The 16,060-nt window shown below is 46.1% G+C and overlaps 1 protein-coding gene across 2 annotated transcripts in view; it reads left to right on the top strand.

The window, feature by feature from the left end:
- The first annotated feature begins 5,760 nt into the window (after positions 1-5,760).
- Positions 5,761-16,060, top strand: part of LOC119661170 — a 283,268-nt gene continuing 272,968 nt past the window's right edge. The window contains exon 1 of one of the 2 annotated variants that reach the window (XM_038070385.1): positions 5,761-6,650. The gene's annotated coding sequence lies outside the window, so the exon portion shown is untranslated. The remainder of the gene's footprint in view (positions 6,651-16,060) is intronic. The other variant, XM_038070386.1, reaches the window with a different exon arrangement.

A 16,060-nucleotide genomic window follows, 5' to 3' on the forward strand; every position in this document is an offset into this window, starting at 1 on the left:
CAGCAGCGTCTTTCTAAGATTTCCACTTCCATCCATAAAAAAAAACCGTTAGGCATTTTAGTATATTCCCTACTTCCAAATCTTTCAGCTTTGCATCTGGTATTAAGTGTTCTTCTAGGTGCCTAGACCTACTTTGCACAAGTGCCGGACACTGTCCCAGAATGTGTATAGAGGTTTCATCATACTCCACACAGAACTATCTACAGGTTCGTACGTAGATATTGCTAGCTTCCCTAGGGGACAGTTTAGCCGGCAGTGGCCAATTTCCATTAGGATTCGTAGGTTCTTCTTGCTGAGGTTCAAACAATCTTTTATGCGCTTGGGTTCGTGACCCTCAATAAGCACTCTGGACTACTCCATTTCTGGTAGACCCGCCCAGTATATTTCCCTCAACTGCTCCTCTTCATTTTTGATCGCTGCTTGGCTGTCAGTGAGAATAGCAATGTTCTGCCTCCTGTAGGTCCTTTGAAAATTAAAGGGGGCACATCTCTCTATGTCGTATACTTCCACCTGGAACATGCTAGTGTGCTTGCCCATTGGCTCCAAGTACATTTTTCTTGGACCAATGACCCCGGCACCCGCTCCCTCTGCTCTGAGTGATCCGTCAGTGTACCAAGTAATCAGTTACTGGTTTAAGCCGTATGTACTAGCCACGATCTCCCAGTTTACCTTGTTACTCCAATGTGTTTCAAACTTCTTATCGAAGTGAAACCTTGTTGTCATGTGCAGCACAAACCCATATCAACCCCTAAATTAAATATTATCAAACTCAAAATAATTATTACCAACTTAATAACGTTTGAACGTTCATAACCTAAAACATTAATGACAAACTTTTATCAAGCTTGCAATACGTGTCCAGCCTGTTCGGGTAGGCTCTGACACTAAAGTGATTGTAAGTGCGTCGGCTTTACAATAAAGAATCCAACCAGCCAAGAACGATGGTGTGTTTCCGGTAACATCGGCTAAGTGTCTGCATTAGTCCTGTTGGTGGTATCAGGTCTCTATCTTGGACTGTAAGCTTACCAAGAAACCCCCTCCCCCGCCCCCAACAAGAATCAACAACAACATTGCATTAATAGCGCTAGATCCGCTTTCGCTGCCATGTCCCTGTTTTTTTCTGAGTTACTATATGCGAGTAGCACATGAAAAGTGAACTTCACTGTTACCCAAAGGCTCCTAGCTTTGATTATGGGCACCCATCTGAAAACTGTCGGAGACCTCACAGAAGTGCAGCATGCCGTAAATGGGGTCAGGCAGGCCATAAAGCGAACCCCTGCAATGAAAAGGAAAGCTGCGTCCTATGCAGGGACCGTAGCGCGACTAATGAGAGCGTTGCGCGCACTGCGGGATCGGGGCGGTGTCCAGTTTTCAGAGCAGAACTGGAAAGAGCTAGGACACGGTCAACATGTTCCGCATCCTACAAATCAATATTCACCGGAGTGCAACCGCTCACGAGTTGCTAGCGCAGTTCGTTGTGGAGACCAAAGCTGATTTAGTACTCATCAGTGAGCAGTACTGAAACAAGGGCCCAGTTTCATGGCACCCAGACATATCAGGCACCGCTGCCATCTGGGTTCGGGACGGCACCCTCCTTAGGGTTCTTGCCCAAGACCGAGGGGACGGCTTTGTCTGGATTCGGTGTTCAGGGATAACGTTTTTCAGTGTCTATCTTACGCCGAATGAGACGATGCCGGACTTTCGTCGGAGTTTTTATGCTTTGGAGGACACTATCTTAAGCACGGATAGGCAGATCCTGGTCGGGGGTGACTTCAATGGGGCATGCCTCACACAGATTCCAAAGGGAAACGAATTCTGGAAATGGCGGCGAGAACAGGACTGGTAGTTCTAAACATCGGATCCACCCCAACGTTCCGGCGTCCGAGCTGCGAAGGAAGCATTCCAGACGTAACCTTCGCGTCGGAATCACTGGTATCGCTGGTGGACGGGTGGCGAGTTCTGGAAGACTTCTCGGCAAGTGACCACCAATACATTGCTTTCGAAGTGGTGGACTCAAACTCTCGGTGTGCGCCACCCCGGCGATTTTTCTGTGCATGGAACGTCGCGAAAATGAACACCGGGAAGTTTGTCAAAACTCTGGGAACAGGTGGGGCCACGCTGAAGGGTACTCCTGGGGGCGGTGGCGCCACAGCTGACACTGTTGTAAATTCAGTTATGAACCTGATAACGACGGTCTGCGGAGCCCCCATGCCCAAGAAGACATCGAGGCGCGGCAAACCTTCCATATATTGGTGGACAGTGGAAATCGCAGAGCTCCGGAAGGAGTGTCACAGGCTCCGCCACTTAACACAACGTCTAGGCGACCGGGAGGAGGCATGTACCATAATGATGGAGTACAAATCAGCCAAAAGGAGACTCCGCAGCGCAATAAACAAGAGCAAAGCTCGCTGCTGGCAAGATTTGGTCGACGAGGTGAACGGGGATCCATAGGGACTCGGTTACAAACTGATAACCCGAAAAATCGGGGCTCTGTGGAAACCTTGTTCACTTAAGGCCGAGCAGATGGACCGCATTGTAAGGGCACTCTTCCCTGCGCATCCCGTATGGGATAACGACGTCGGCGCGGAGAGCGCAGAGGATTGTCCACTTTTCTCTATAAAAGATTTGGAACAGGCAGTCCTCTCTATGAAAAACAAGAAGGCGCCAGGACCCGATGGTATTCTAGCAGAAGTATACAAACTGGTATTCCAACACCGGCCAGACCTACTGCTCGGCACATTCAACGCTTGCCTGAAAGAGGGCATTTTCCCTGCTCGTTGGAAGGTTGCGAGGTTTGCGCTGATCCATAAAGGGAAAGGCGACCCCGAATTGCCGTGTTCATACCGCCCACTATGTATGCGTGGCATTGCTGGGAAAGTGCTCGAAAAGCTCATCAGAAGTAGACTCGCCGAAGCGATAAGCGCTGCCGGAGATTTATCTCACCAGCAGTTTGGTTTTAGGGCAGGGAGATCGACAATTGATGCTGTCATGCAAGTCGTGGACGCCGTTCGACGAGCAGAGGCGCATAGCCGTCGAACTCGACGGGTGGTGCTCCTCGTAACACTTGACGTCAGAAATGCCTTTAATTCCGTAAGATCGAAAGACATTCTAGGCACACTAGACAATACTTTCAACGTGCCGAACTATCTCTTACGGATATTGAGGGACTATCTGAGGAACCGCTCCCTGCTCTATGAAACACTAGAGGGTCAAAGGAGGATGGAGGTCACGTCGGGGGTAGCACAGGGATCCATCGTAGGGCCGGACCTCTGGAACGCTACCTATGACAGTCTACTTAAACTCGACATGCTAGAAGAGTCGCGCCTGGTCGGCTATGCAGATGATGTCGCAGCGCTTGTTGCTGGACGCACTGTCGAACAGGCGCAAAGCAGACTCGGCATATTGATGCGACGGGTAAGCGGATGGATGACTACTCATGGTTTCACCCTTGCACTGGAAAAAACCGAAGTAGTCATCCTGACTAAGAAGAGAATTCCAACCCTGCGTCCCATATCGTTCGGCGAGTCGATAATCGAGTCAAAATCAGCGGTAAAGTACCTCGGGTTGACTCTTGACTCAAAGATGAGCTTTTCTGAGCAATTCAAAGCAGCAGCGAACAAAGCTGCGGCTGGAGTTTCGGCGTTAAATAGGCTAATGGCAAACATTGGGGGTCCTACGTCTAGCAGGCGACGTCTCCTGATGAGTTCAACGCAGTCTGTCCTGCTCTACGATGCAGAGGTATGGGCTGGCGCTCTTAACAAGGAGGTATATCGTAAACGCCTCGCGCAAGTACAGAGACGGGAAGCTTTGCAGGTGGTGTCTGCATACCGCACTGTTTCTGAACCGGCCGTGATGGTGATCGCGTCAGGAGCGTCAGGCCACATACAAGCGCAAGGGAGATGAGCCAAGGTAGGTGGTTGTTCGCGAAGAACGGCAACACACTCTAGACGAGTGGCAGCTCTCGTGACAAAATGAAACTAGTGGCAGATGGACTGCGCGGCTCATCGGCAACTTAGGCGCGTGGCTGAATCGGAAGCATGGTGAGACTGACTATTTCCTTACCCAATTTTTAAGTGGGCATGGAAGTTTTCAGTCTTACCTGCACAAGATTGGAAAGGCGTGTTCTCCAGATTGTGTGTTTTGCAATGGAGTTGTGGACGACGTTCACCACACTTTTTTTTCTTGTGGAACGTGGAATGGGATTCGTCAGCAGCTCTATTTAAACACAGGGGATCTCTCTCCAGACAACATTGTCGGAGAGATGCTGAGGACTGCTGACAGGTGGAACCGTGTTGCCCATTACGTTCGGGCCCTTCTCGTTGCTAAGAAGATAGAACTCGACCGGTGGAGGAGCCGGATGGCAGGGGGTTCCTTGAACTGACAGTTCCCTTCCTCCTCTCCCCTCCCGTTGGTGAAAGGAATTCCCTGATTTGAAGGCTCCGCAAGGCGGGAGAGTTCGGGGACTAGCCCGAAGTAATATGACAAACGGTTCCAGGCTAGCTCTCTGACGATGGGGAGGTGTTTAGTTGGTAGTCCGACGACGTACCGAATCGGGAGTCTGACACCCCTACCCAAAAAAAAAAAACAAAAAGGCTCCTAGCTTTTGTCAATATCTGTCTACGTTAGTGACGTGATTGCGCTGCCTTGACACTATCCCAAACGAAGAACTTGGTCCTGACACTCGTTAGCACTTTGTAGGGAGACGAAAGCGGCAGTGGACAGGTAACACATTAAGGAGGGGCGACAATTGCATTGCTGGCTATGACATGCAGTGGAATCCCCTCTCTCAAGATGGCGACGAGTGGGTTGCCTCAAAGGCACTTGGTGGAGAACAGTTGAGGAGGAGTACGAGCGTCTTGGGACGTCGTGGGGGTGCTGAAGGACATTTCAGTAGTGCGCGTTGGTGTGGTTGATGGCTTTACCCCGCTAAGGGTGAATGGCATCCGTATAGGTTTGAGAAGGCTGTCCTTCCCTTTACACGAATTCAACACAAAATCGTGTGACTTGTTGCAAACAAAGAGGCTTCCCAGGCTACATACTTTCACTGTATGTGGGTATGACAGACAGGCGGGTAGACAAACCAGGTAGATGGCCATTGAACCGATTTTAGTAGAGGGGGATGTTATGATGCTTTTTTCCTAATTTAACTGTGGGTGAAAGTGCTACGGGAATTCGTCCTTTTTGGGCGCCAAATATTGAAAGGCTAGAAAATGCGGTTTTCTTCCGAGAATCAGGTGATTATCAACGTCCAATATTTCTATCAGTTTACCAATGACGCAAGCATTCCAAGAAGCCGAGTGCAGTCTTGGAGCTGATTGACTCTTTCCATTACCATCCACCGGAAGTTACCTGCAGCGAGAGAAAACAAATTTCCCTGAAGAATGCGATTATGTGCAGCCAATTGCAAGCGCCTGAATCCGCAACTTGCAAGAGGCAGCTCATCGCGTACTGGCCCCTGAAAGCATCTTGTCGCATGTGCATGTGCATATGTTGTCTGAATGCACTTTTGCCCCATAACTTGGATGCAATGCATCTCGAAGTTCGAATTAACCCCTCGATGGTCGCTCATCGGCCATTCCGGGCCAACTGGTTGAGTTCACTTTCGAAAATGCTTTTCTTGACGCTCTCACTGAAAGTTCTTGGCTTGATGTAAATGTTCTTGCGCAGCTCCCGTTGTTCATGTAGAAAGTCAGAATCTAGAATTCAAGTGTGTGGAAAACGCTAGCAAAGGCGGCAGACGAACAGACAGACAGACGGTCGGGAACTGCCTTGGGTGGAAGCTTTTTAGGCTTGGGCGGCCTCTTGTTGGGTTTTGGGCTTAATGGACTTGCGTTACGTCGCGCTGGGCACTTTTGGTTGTTGCCTGATCCAAAAAGGGGAGATATGCGTTTTTCGATTTCTTGTGATGTTTTCAGTTTCTTACCGAAGACTGAGATTAGCGGTTGTGTAGATTCTTTGATCTTCCATTGAGAAAGATTTTTTTTTAGAATTTCTGTTCGTGTGACGGCGGTTTAACGGATTTCGTTTTGTTAAAGTTTTATCCGATGAAAGTACACTATCTAAAGATTGTGCTGGTGCATCGGAAGATAGTCTTGTGAAGATTGTGCTCCGAAACGAGTAGAAGATACTTTTTGTACATTTACCTAAGATTCGTTGGTTGTCATTCTAGCAATCTTTTCGATTAAAAAAAAAACGTTAGAACTATCAACGGATTTAATTATGAGTGGCTCCTATAAATCAATCGGACAAGATTCGTTACTCAAAAGAAATTCCATGTTCTCGGGTGACTGACTATTGGCTAATATTCAAAGCACATTGTATCTGAATTCCGAAATCCATTGTTTTGATTTCTTCGATTTTTATTGGTTTCATAATGTGATGTTTTCGTTTGATTAGCAACCATTATAAGGACTATCGTTTGTTATTAAATAATTTACATTGGGGACGTGAACAGAACATCAAGTATGAATTTTGAAAATGAACCGCGCGCAAATGTATCTTTTATGTGCTACTCGAGTCTTATAAAAGTAGTGATTATAGAAAGTGCGACCCTTGGTGCTTCTTAAGGATGTTGAAAGACAGTGATTTTGATTTTTGATTCAGTGATCTAGGATCATCTTGGAGAAGTGGAAAGTATGCAGATATTGGCAGTAAGTTATCTAATTTATTGGAGATTCATCGTGAAGTAGATGCATTGCTCTGTCTGAAATATTAAGTTTTTTTTCTAAATTGCCATTCATTTAAATTTTTTAACATAATTATTCGTCATTCTATAACAAAGGATCATAACTTTTTAAGGAGATCTTCGATATCTATGATTCGTTTCGGTAGCTAAATATTTTCGAAGCTGCAAATTGTTAGCCTATTCTGTTAAGGGAAAGTCGCACCGCGTCCTTGAAGAACTATTGTGCCCCTTTTACTGGTTATAGTGTACCTATTGATCATAGTATCTCAAGCAGGTCTACAACCGTTAGAAACTTTAGTATGTTCCCTACTTTCAGATATTTCAGCTTTGCATCTGGTATTAAGTGTTCTCCCAGTTGCCTCGGCCTACTTTGCACAAGTGCCGGACACTGTCCCAGGACGTATATAGAGGTTTCGTCCTCCTCCTCACAAAATTTGCAGGCAGTGTTCGTAGGTATCCCTCGCTTCCCTAGGTGATAGTTCAGCCGACAATGACCAGTGAGAATCACCACTATGATTCGGAGGTTCTTTTTGGTGAGGTTTAAGCAATCCTTTGTGCGTATGGGTTCGTATCCCCCAATAAGCACTCTGGACTGCTCCATCCCTGGTAGGCCCGCCCAGTATAGTTCCCTCAACCGTTCCTCTTCATTTCTTCCCTTCTTCGCTAGTTCGTCCGCTGCCTCGTTGCCTTCCAACCCAGCATGGCCTAGAACCCAAAGTATCCAGACCTTGTTGGACGAGCCGAGTGTATTCCGTCTCTCAAGGCATTCCCATACCAGTTTAGAGTTCACCTGATTGTACCTAAGTGCCTTGATCGCTGCTTGGCTATCGGTGAGAATAGCTATGTTCTGCCCCCTGTAGTTCCTTTGCAGATTAAAAGAGGCACATTTGTCTATGGCGTATATTTTCGCCTGGAATAAGCTAGTGTACCTGCCCATTGGCTCAAAGTACATTTTCCTTGGACCAATGACACCGGCACCCACTCCCTCTGCTGTGAGGGATCCGTCAGTGTACCAAGTAATCAGTTGCTGGTTGGAGTCGTATGTCGCAGCCTAAAATGTCTGTCCCTTTTAGTGAGCCTAACAGCAATTAGGTAGTGCTTTCAGTGAATTTTTAGGTCCTAGCTTGAAGGTCGTTGATTCATTTGTAAGAAAAACTAACATTTTAGTGACATTAATTGTCTATGTGATATGAGGTTCGAAATTATTTTTAAAAGGAATATTGTTGAACGAAAATATTCAGAGTCTTCATGCTGCTCCCTGCCCCAAGAATTATTCAAGAGAGGCACTGCAAGGGTTCTACTGATCAAATTTAACTTATGGCGATATCTAATAACATCAATTCTTTCTGTGAAGCAAAATTTCCCTCCTTGTTGTTGGAAGAAACTAAAAGGACCAGGAATTTATGTGTTAGCAATCTGTAACTTTTGGAACCCTATCGCTATCGAACCGTCAATGAAGTCTCGGATAGGGGCTGACCTTTGGCTATCAAAAACGACAATTTTTGGTTATTGGATTGGTGGAGTCCTGGGTCCGCTATACACTTAATCGCGGTGAGGCAGCGTTTAATGAGTTGCTTCTATCCCAGGCGAGGCTATAAGTCATCCCTTTTAAAGATTGGACACTAGCCGGGGACGATTAATACTCAGTAACAGCATCGGTTACGCTTTGATTGAACTAAAGGGGGATTGCGATGGTTAAATGACCATCCTGCCGAAGACGAACTAGAGGGAAGAGCTATCCAAAAAAACCTAAAAAGTTGGCAAAATTGACTGTGAAGGTCCGCTCGCAACTACTGAAGCTTGATCGAAGCGGTCGGTCGACACGTGCTTACACGCCTCTGTGCTTGCCAGGCTCGAGAATGTGCGGGATGTGGGGTCCTCTGACTGCCACGATCCTTCACGTGTTATTATACAAAATTCACGTGTCTCTACCAGTGCCTGGGTTCAAACCGGGGCTTGAAAACAATCGCACAAACATAGGGATTTGCGTAAGCCAAACGAGTTAAACCAAAACGCTAGCTAAAACCTGAAAAATGTGAATAAAACAAAAACATCAGTTCCACCGCGCGCGAGGAGCCGTAAATCTCGGAACCCGAGTTCCGCCAACAAGGCGAGGGGGGGGGGAGATCCACGACGGATCACAGTTTCGATCCCTGCTTCTTTTGCCTCAGATAGAGGCGCGGTCTCTAAGATTGCCTCCCTTCTTTCACATCATTCTGGAGGATGTCCCTACTTGTAAGAGTTCGCAGGGACTAGAAAGAGGAGAGGCCCTTTTCACAAATTGTTGAGGAAGGAGTTGTAATGCCTGACCCACTCGTTCGTGCTTTCGTGGGCAAAGTTTAGCAATAACATTTTACAGTATACACCTACCGACCGAAAGTGAAGCTTAATGCCTTACGAGGATCCAGTTCTTATAGCTAGCAGGAGTTTCCTCCTAAGTTGTTCGCATCGTTCGGTCTCGTATCCGGATAGATTGGTTTCGTTATACATATATATACCTATCTATTGTTTTCAATAGCCTTCCTTCTTTAGCGTTGCTGGCCCAGCTCTCTTTTCTGCTTTTTGGACCCTAGAGTTGTGATCGTCAAAAAATGATTGCAGCTTCGGCTTGTCATTAGCCGCAGATGCTTCAGATGCGCTTTTTCTCTCTACCTTAGCTAAGCAGTTGGCGCCAATCGGAGCCTAAGCTTGGAAGTGCTTGTTCGTTAAGCACTGCCTCTCAATTGCTCGTATTCCTGCTATGTTTACGGTAGCAAAAGCGTATGTTAATCAGTTTTGAAAAATTTCAAACTTGTCCTGGAATTGAAGTGGCTCTAGACAGGGCTGTCCTCCGATATTATGGCCTGAGGAGGATGGGAATCCTCGTGAAGATCTGATGTAGGAGAAGATTCGATTAAGGATGTAATTCGTCGTAGATCTTCCCTCTCGAGTTTTACTGCTAGACTTGTGCGTTTTCTTCTGGTAGGGATATTCCTTTTGTTGGTCCGTTTGTGGTCCGTTCCTTGCAATTTCCACTTTTTTGTCAGATCGACCATGAGTGATGTCATTGCAATATGCTTGTGGAGAGACATTTGAGGTGAATAATGATCCACCGATTTTGATTTGTCTTCTGTGCAAGAGCTTTCCCGCTGGTTCGATTGGATGTGAAATTGTTGGAACTTGTGTATCAATATACACTTTCTTGAAGCTAGCGGTGGGGTTCGCTGATGAAGTACATTCTGGGTTCTTGGGTTCTTGTCCAGCAAGGAGATCATACCTATGTGAGAGCGCACTACGTAACTGTCCTTACGTTAGCTTTTTTCTTGCCTTGCCCCGCGGGAACTTTTCAACCCTAAAATGAGATCCCGTTTGCCCATATCGCTTAATGCTATGTAACTGATAACCGTACAGCAGTGAGACAATTACAAAGGCGAACACAAACATGCATGACTGCTAGGATTGGTACCCAGGCGACGAGATCAAGAAGATCAACTATCCCGTCATAGGTATTTTATCTTCCTCCCGTGGTTTATGGACGGTGATGGCTCCTACCATGTTCTTATTGGTTTGGTGTACATTATCCTGCCTTTAATGTATACAGATAGATCGAGACCTTTCATTTGATATCTCATATGACTATATTGGGTGAAAAAAATGTTTACACCCACCTTTTGCATGTAAAGGGAGCCCCCATGTTTGAAGTCAATAGCATTGTTTAAAGTCATTATCAACGATGAAAGTGACTTCAAGCTCAAGCTTCTCCGATAGCTCCCCATATTTGAAGACTTCGCAACCATTCTAATTCGTTTCTTAGACGGATTGCAACAGTCTCGTATATGCTGGTCTATTGGAGTAAGTCTTTGGCATTTATTTAGTGATCTTATATTCCAGGATCCAAGGGCGTAGTCGTTTGCGCAGTCGTTTCCGTGGTATGTATCCTATCCAGGGCTGTTTGTCCTGTCTCTGCATATGTTGTTTGGATTTTGGTAGATGGTGGGTTGTAAGCCCATCTCTCTGAATTGTCGACGCGTTGTTCGCCGCTAGTAATGTTTTAAGGTTTTGTTTGTGTGTGTCTGTCTGTCCGTCTGTCTCTCTGTCTGTCTGTCTTTTTTTTTGTTTTTTGAGGAGGTGGAAATCTTCAAAAGACACTGGTATGGATACACCAGCGTGTGGGATTTTTACCCATTAAAACCGCCCCCGACTCCCTCCCTGCCCCGCGGAACCACCATAAGGTATTAATCACGGGGCGGAGTCAGCTTACTCTAGCTTAATCCCATTTCTTCTATACGCGGCGCACGTGACCGCGCTTTTCTCCTTTCCTCTGCCTTTCGCAATTTATCGTGAATAGATGCGATCATGGAGCTGACCGCATCCCAATTCTCTTGATGTGCTAGCATTTTCGGCACCAGATTTTCTGGTACCAGCACCTCTCCTAGAGTCTCCTCTAGATTTCTCCTTTCTTCCACAAATCTCGGACAGTGGAAGAATACATGCTCTAGGTCCTCTGGAACTCCACCACAATTTGAACAGTCGGGTGAGGCCTCCAATTTAAACCTGTGAAGGTATTGGAGATATCCTCCATGTCCCGTGAGAAACTGGGGGAGATTATAATTAATCTCACCGTGTCGTCTCTCCAACCACTCCTTGATGGCGGGAATGAGCCTGTGAGTCCACCGACCCTTTCTCGAGAGTTCCCACCGCTCTTGCCATCTATTTATGGATCTCTCCCTCTGAGTGTTCTTCGTATGCAATAAGGAAGAGATTGGCTTTGCATGGTATATATTCGCCATCGCATCTGCCAAGATGTCCATCGGCATCATTCCAGAGATGACGAATGCTGCATCATCTGAGACAGTCTTGGAGTCAGAGCATACCCTCAGACCTGTCTTCCTGTAGACTGCATTCAGTTTCCTAGTGTTATTGTCTGTCTGGCTGTGTGTCTGTCTGTTACAGGCACTTTTCTCAGAAACAGCTATACTGATTGACACGAAATTTGGTGAGAAGGTGGGACCTGCGGAACCCCAGACATGCAGTGAGTGGTATCTTCCTGCGTTACATGTAAAACGGGGTGTAAAATTTTTTTCACCAAATATAGTCATGTGGGGTATCAAATGAAAGGTCTTAATTAGTATTTTTCGAAGCTTTTAGTTTTGAGATTTGTTAAAAAGGCGGGGAGTGGGAAGGGGTGGAAAGGGATGATTTCTTTAACGGACCCATTCTCAGAAACTACCCAACCGAAAAATCTGAAAAAAATCATGAGGCTGCCTCTATATTGTGCCCAGGCTTCAAGATACTCTCCATATCGATATCTGTTCAAATTAAGTTATTAATATTATATAAAACCGTATGGTGGGCACTCCCATTTCCATGTTCCATCTGCCAGTGCTTTTATAAGTTCTGTCTTCGGGGGAGCTACTTCCCAGCATTCTGGAAAACTATCAGAGTTACTGTGTTCCAGAAGTCATTGTGGAAGAGTGGTATTGACATTGCCTTCCAAGGCCCTAGAGGGGCTTATTGTGCAACGACTGCACATGAAAACCTTCGATCCGATGGCGGGCGAGAAATATGGTATCTGAACTGGTAATGTGACTGAAAGGAATTAGTGCTGTGGAAGAGTGACTTTTTTGGTAGAACCACATTCGTCCAAGGGTATGCCGGTGTGGATGAATGTTGAACGCGTTTGCTGACTGCGATCCACTGCTGGCTTATTTATGTATATGCGAATTGATGATAGATAAAGTGTCGGACTCAAGCTAAAAGAATGAAGGTTGAATGTGTTGCTAAAGCGGATGGTCTCCTCATTACTTCGCGGAATCCAGGTTCTTGCAGTTACACCTTATAGAATTCGGGATACGTTTGACTAAACTTAGATATATTCGTATGATGAAACGAGTAAGGGGAGGAGAGATTTTGAATGGGGTCTGGCAGGAATGCTGCTAGGGCCATATATGTGAGAGTTTTTGGTGCGTATGCCTGTCAGTGCGTTGTCTTGTGAGCATGCCTTTATACAATATTCGACAAGCACCATAGTAACAAAGCAGGTCAACCTGTTGATAGGCTGCGACGCCAATGCAAGGAATCCACTTTGGAGCTACTAGGAAATCAACGGGAGAGGTGGGTCATTCTCTGATTTTATTATTACTACAAATCCACCGATGTGTAACAGTGACAGTATACCAACCTTTCATTTTCCCAGCTCGGAGAACTGTGACGGTTGGGAGGAGGTCCTTGATATTACCCTACTAACCGACAATTGGATTCTTAGGACGGTAAACTGGAGAGTGCCTGACCAGACATCCTTCTTAGATCACAGTTGGATACTTTTCAGTCTAGATCTTGCCGCAGAGGTCTCCAAACCTTTTAGAGACCCCAGGAGGATCGACTGGAGAAAGTTTGGTCAAGTAATTATGAACAAACTTTTCGGTGTGCAAATTGGCAAGATTGGCACGATTGACGAATTAGAGTCAAAAGTCGGGGTTCTTGAAAAGGCATTCGATACCGCCTTTAAAATCTCGTACCCAGCTAAATACAGCAAGAAGACACTGCCACCGTGGTGGAATGAAGATCTCTCCAGCATCAGCTACAGGAGTAAATATTGGCAGCCGTATAAGGACTACCTGAAGAAGTACAAGTCGGCCATCAAGATGGCCAAGGGGCAGTTTCTCCGCGTCGTGGTTGCGTCGCGGCTTATTGAAATTTATCGAAGACCGCAATACCCCAGTCCAGGAAACGTGCACGAGTGGCTTCCATACTGAAGGCGAGCTGGGGCGGCCATGAGTCCGCGAAGGACTTTCAACCAATCAGCCTCATCTCTTTCGTGTTGAAGACCGTAGAGTGCGCCTGAAAGGTAAATCGACAGTAGCCGCTCTCCACGAGGCACGGTTGAGTGATCACTGCAGTACAAGCAGTATATCCTAGCTGCCTTATTGGATATAGAGGGACCATTCAATAACGTTAGTACCAACGCTATCATGACCAATATGGGATTGGATGCGCATTTTATGCATTGCAGGGTAATCCAGTCAGATCTGGGAGGCAACCACTTGACCAGAGCTGTGAACAGAGGCACGACCTGGTCATCTCTCCGGTGCTGTGGTTAATAGTCATGGACCAAAATTTACCAATATTGTGGCATATGCTGATGACTTGGTGATACTAGTGTCGGGGATGCTTCCGTCCATTTTGTGCGACATCATGGAACGGAACTGGTGCTATTTACGACCAATCCAAGGGTATCTGAAATCCAGCTATCGCGGTGAAATAATGGAATAAGCATTAAGAAAGGTATAGCTGTAGACGGCAAGATGTTGGGGCTATCCACCAACAAGACAAGGGTACCCGAATTCCTCCTGTGGCTAAATGAACAAACATAGGTTCTTTTCTCCAGTGTAAAGTATCTGGATGTAATTCTGGATCCGAACTTAAATTGGAGACTGAACGTAAAACCGAGGATGATTCTCTTGTTATACACAGCGGTATTGCATCCTATCCTAAAGGATGGTTCTTTTGTGTGGTGGCAGGTTAACAGGATTCATAAGATTGCGTGTGCAGATGCTTCCGGGGTTCTGCACTCCTGCTTGGCATGCGCTCCCAATGTTCTCCTTTTTTCCACATTAATACGCTGTCAGATTACGTCAGTCAGGATGGTGAACAACGAAACCCTAAGCCTTAGTAACATACTAGACGAAGCATCTCGGGATCTCGGAGCATTCCCCAGGGACTATATCACACGCAAGCCAAACTTTACGAGAAACTTCACTGTGGACTATCTAACCAGGGCAGGTTGAAAGATCGGTGGCGTGTTGCAGTATTCTCCACCGACAGAATAAAGTTGTTCTGTCAAGTCAGTGCTCTTGGCAGTCCCTCGGGGGCACAATGGAATTTACTTGCCTACTTATGCGAATCTTAAACGGTGAACGCTCACCATCCCAAATTAAGCAAGACTCGATCGCAAGAGCTCTTTCCCAGACGGGTGCAAATGCATACAAGATTATGGCGGTCTGCACGGGGCCCTGCTCTATAGGGCGTGCCCTAGAATTCGCATTAGCGACACTACGGGGATGGGGGAGGCACTTGCTTTTTGCGATAGCCCAGTTATAGGTAGAGCTAGGCTACGGGCACAGGGAAATTTCCAGTTGCAGGGTGGTAGAACCGATTTTCTTCGTGAATGTTACGGGCTGGCTCTGAAGATTTGAGCTAGGTGGATTCTGCCCCCTTGCTCTTACTACAGCGGTCCTGGTGTTATGAGTTAGTGGCTTTAAATGGTCACCACTGATATCTTTCTACCTTCCATATATTTGGGGGCGATATTTTTAAGTCTGGATCACATTCTGGAAGGCTTTCTCTGGGGTGCCCTTTAGAGCTTCTGTTCCGACCGGGGCTATATGTCATATGACATTACTCCTCTTGATGTAAAGGTAGTTCGGCACGCAACATCTTACAGGATCAAGAAAATCGTACCTTTCCTGCATAAATATTGTAAGTGGTGAGTGGAATTACTAGTGCCGCTTGCAATTAAAGGATTTTTGGACGGGGGTGGTACATCTGCATGGGAAATTAGATGAGATGAAAGAGTAACGGTTGGATCTAATATGACTACGTGGAACGATTCTACCCAAGGGAGTTATATCCTGGTCTTACACTTGAGATTGGCTTTTTCCTCGCTAGACCGGTAGCTTGGATGAGTTTCTTGTCTTGAGGAACCTTACTTTCATTCAGGGTTGTGTTTTGTGTGTGGGACAGTCAACAGCTGGTTACATGGTCCCTATGATGGTCATGTGTTCTTTGGTAACTGTAGTGTCCATGTAGTGAGCAAAAGCCCTTTTTCACTTATCTAGTTTATTAGGTATGAATTTGGCAAGTGTGGCCATGTTACCTCGAGTGTGATAAGGGGATGACACTTTGTGGTACTGAACGAAGACACCTTTCCCATAGAGAGTTTCAATTAGATGTTAGCTAGTTCGTCGTAACTAAATATTATACCTGGAACGTGCTCATGAGTAAATGATGAAAATAGTTCGCTCTACGAGATGTAAAGCACAATCAAAACAACTCATTTTTAAAGAAAAAATCTGCGAAAAAAATCACGATCACCGCTGCGATCATTCAGCACATATGTACATATGCATACCTCCATGGATCATCACTTCAACTTGTTTCTTATACCTTCGAGATATCTTGTTGCATAATTCTTAATCGGCTAATCGGTAATAAGGAAGTACGATCAGTTGCTGAGGATCTCGTGGTCTGGTATGAAGCAGGGTGAAGATCTCTCCGCGCGATCATCACGATGCCCGAGGAAGACTATGGTCCAGTACACGAGGCGAAGCCACTGAGAGTTTTTTTGTTGACTAATCTCATGCAAGTCTAGTGTGTGCATGATCAGTATCCCAAAAG

The sequence above is a fragment of the Hermetia illucens genome, chromosome 1 (assembly GCF_905115235.1).
Source record: "Hermetia illucens chromosome 1, iHerIll2.2.curated.20191125, whole genome shotgun sequence".
NCBI lineage: Eukaryota > Metazoa > Arthropoda > Insecta > Diptera > Stratiomyidae > Hermetia > Hermetia illucens.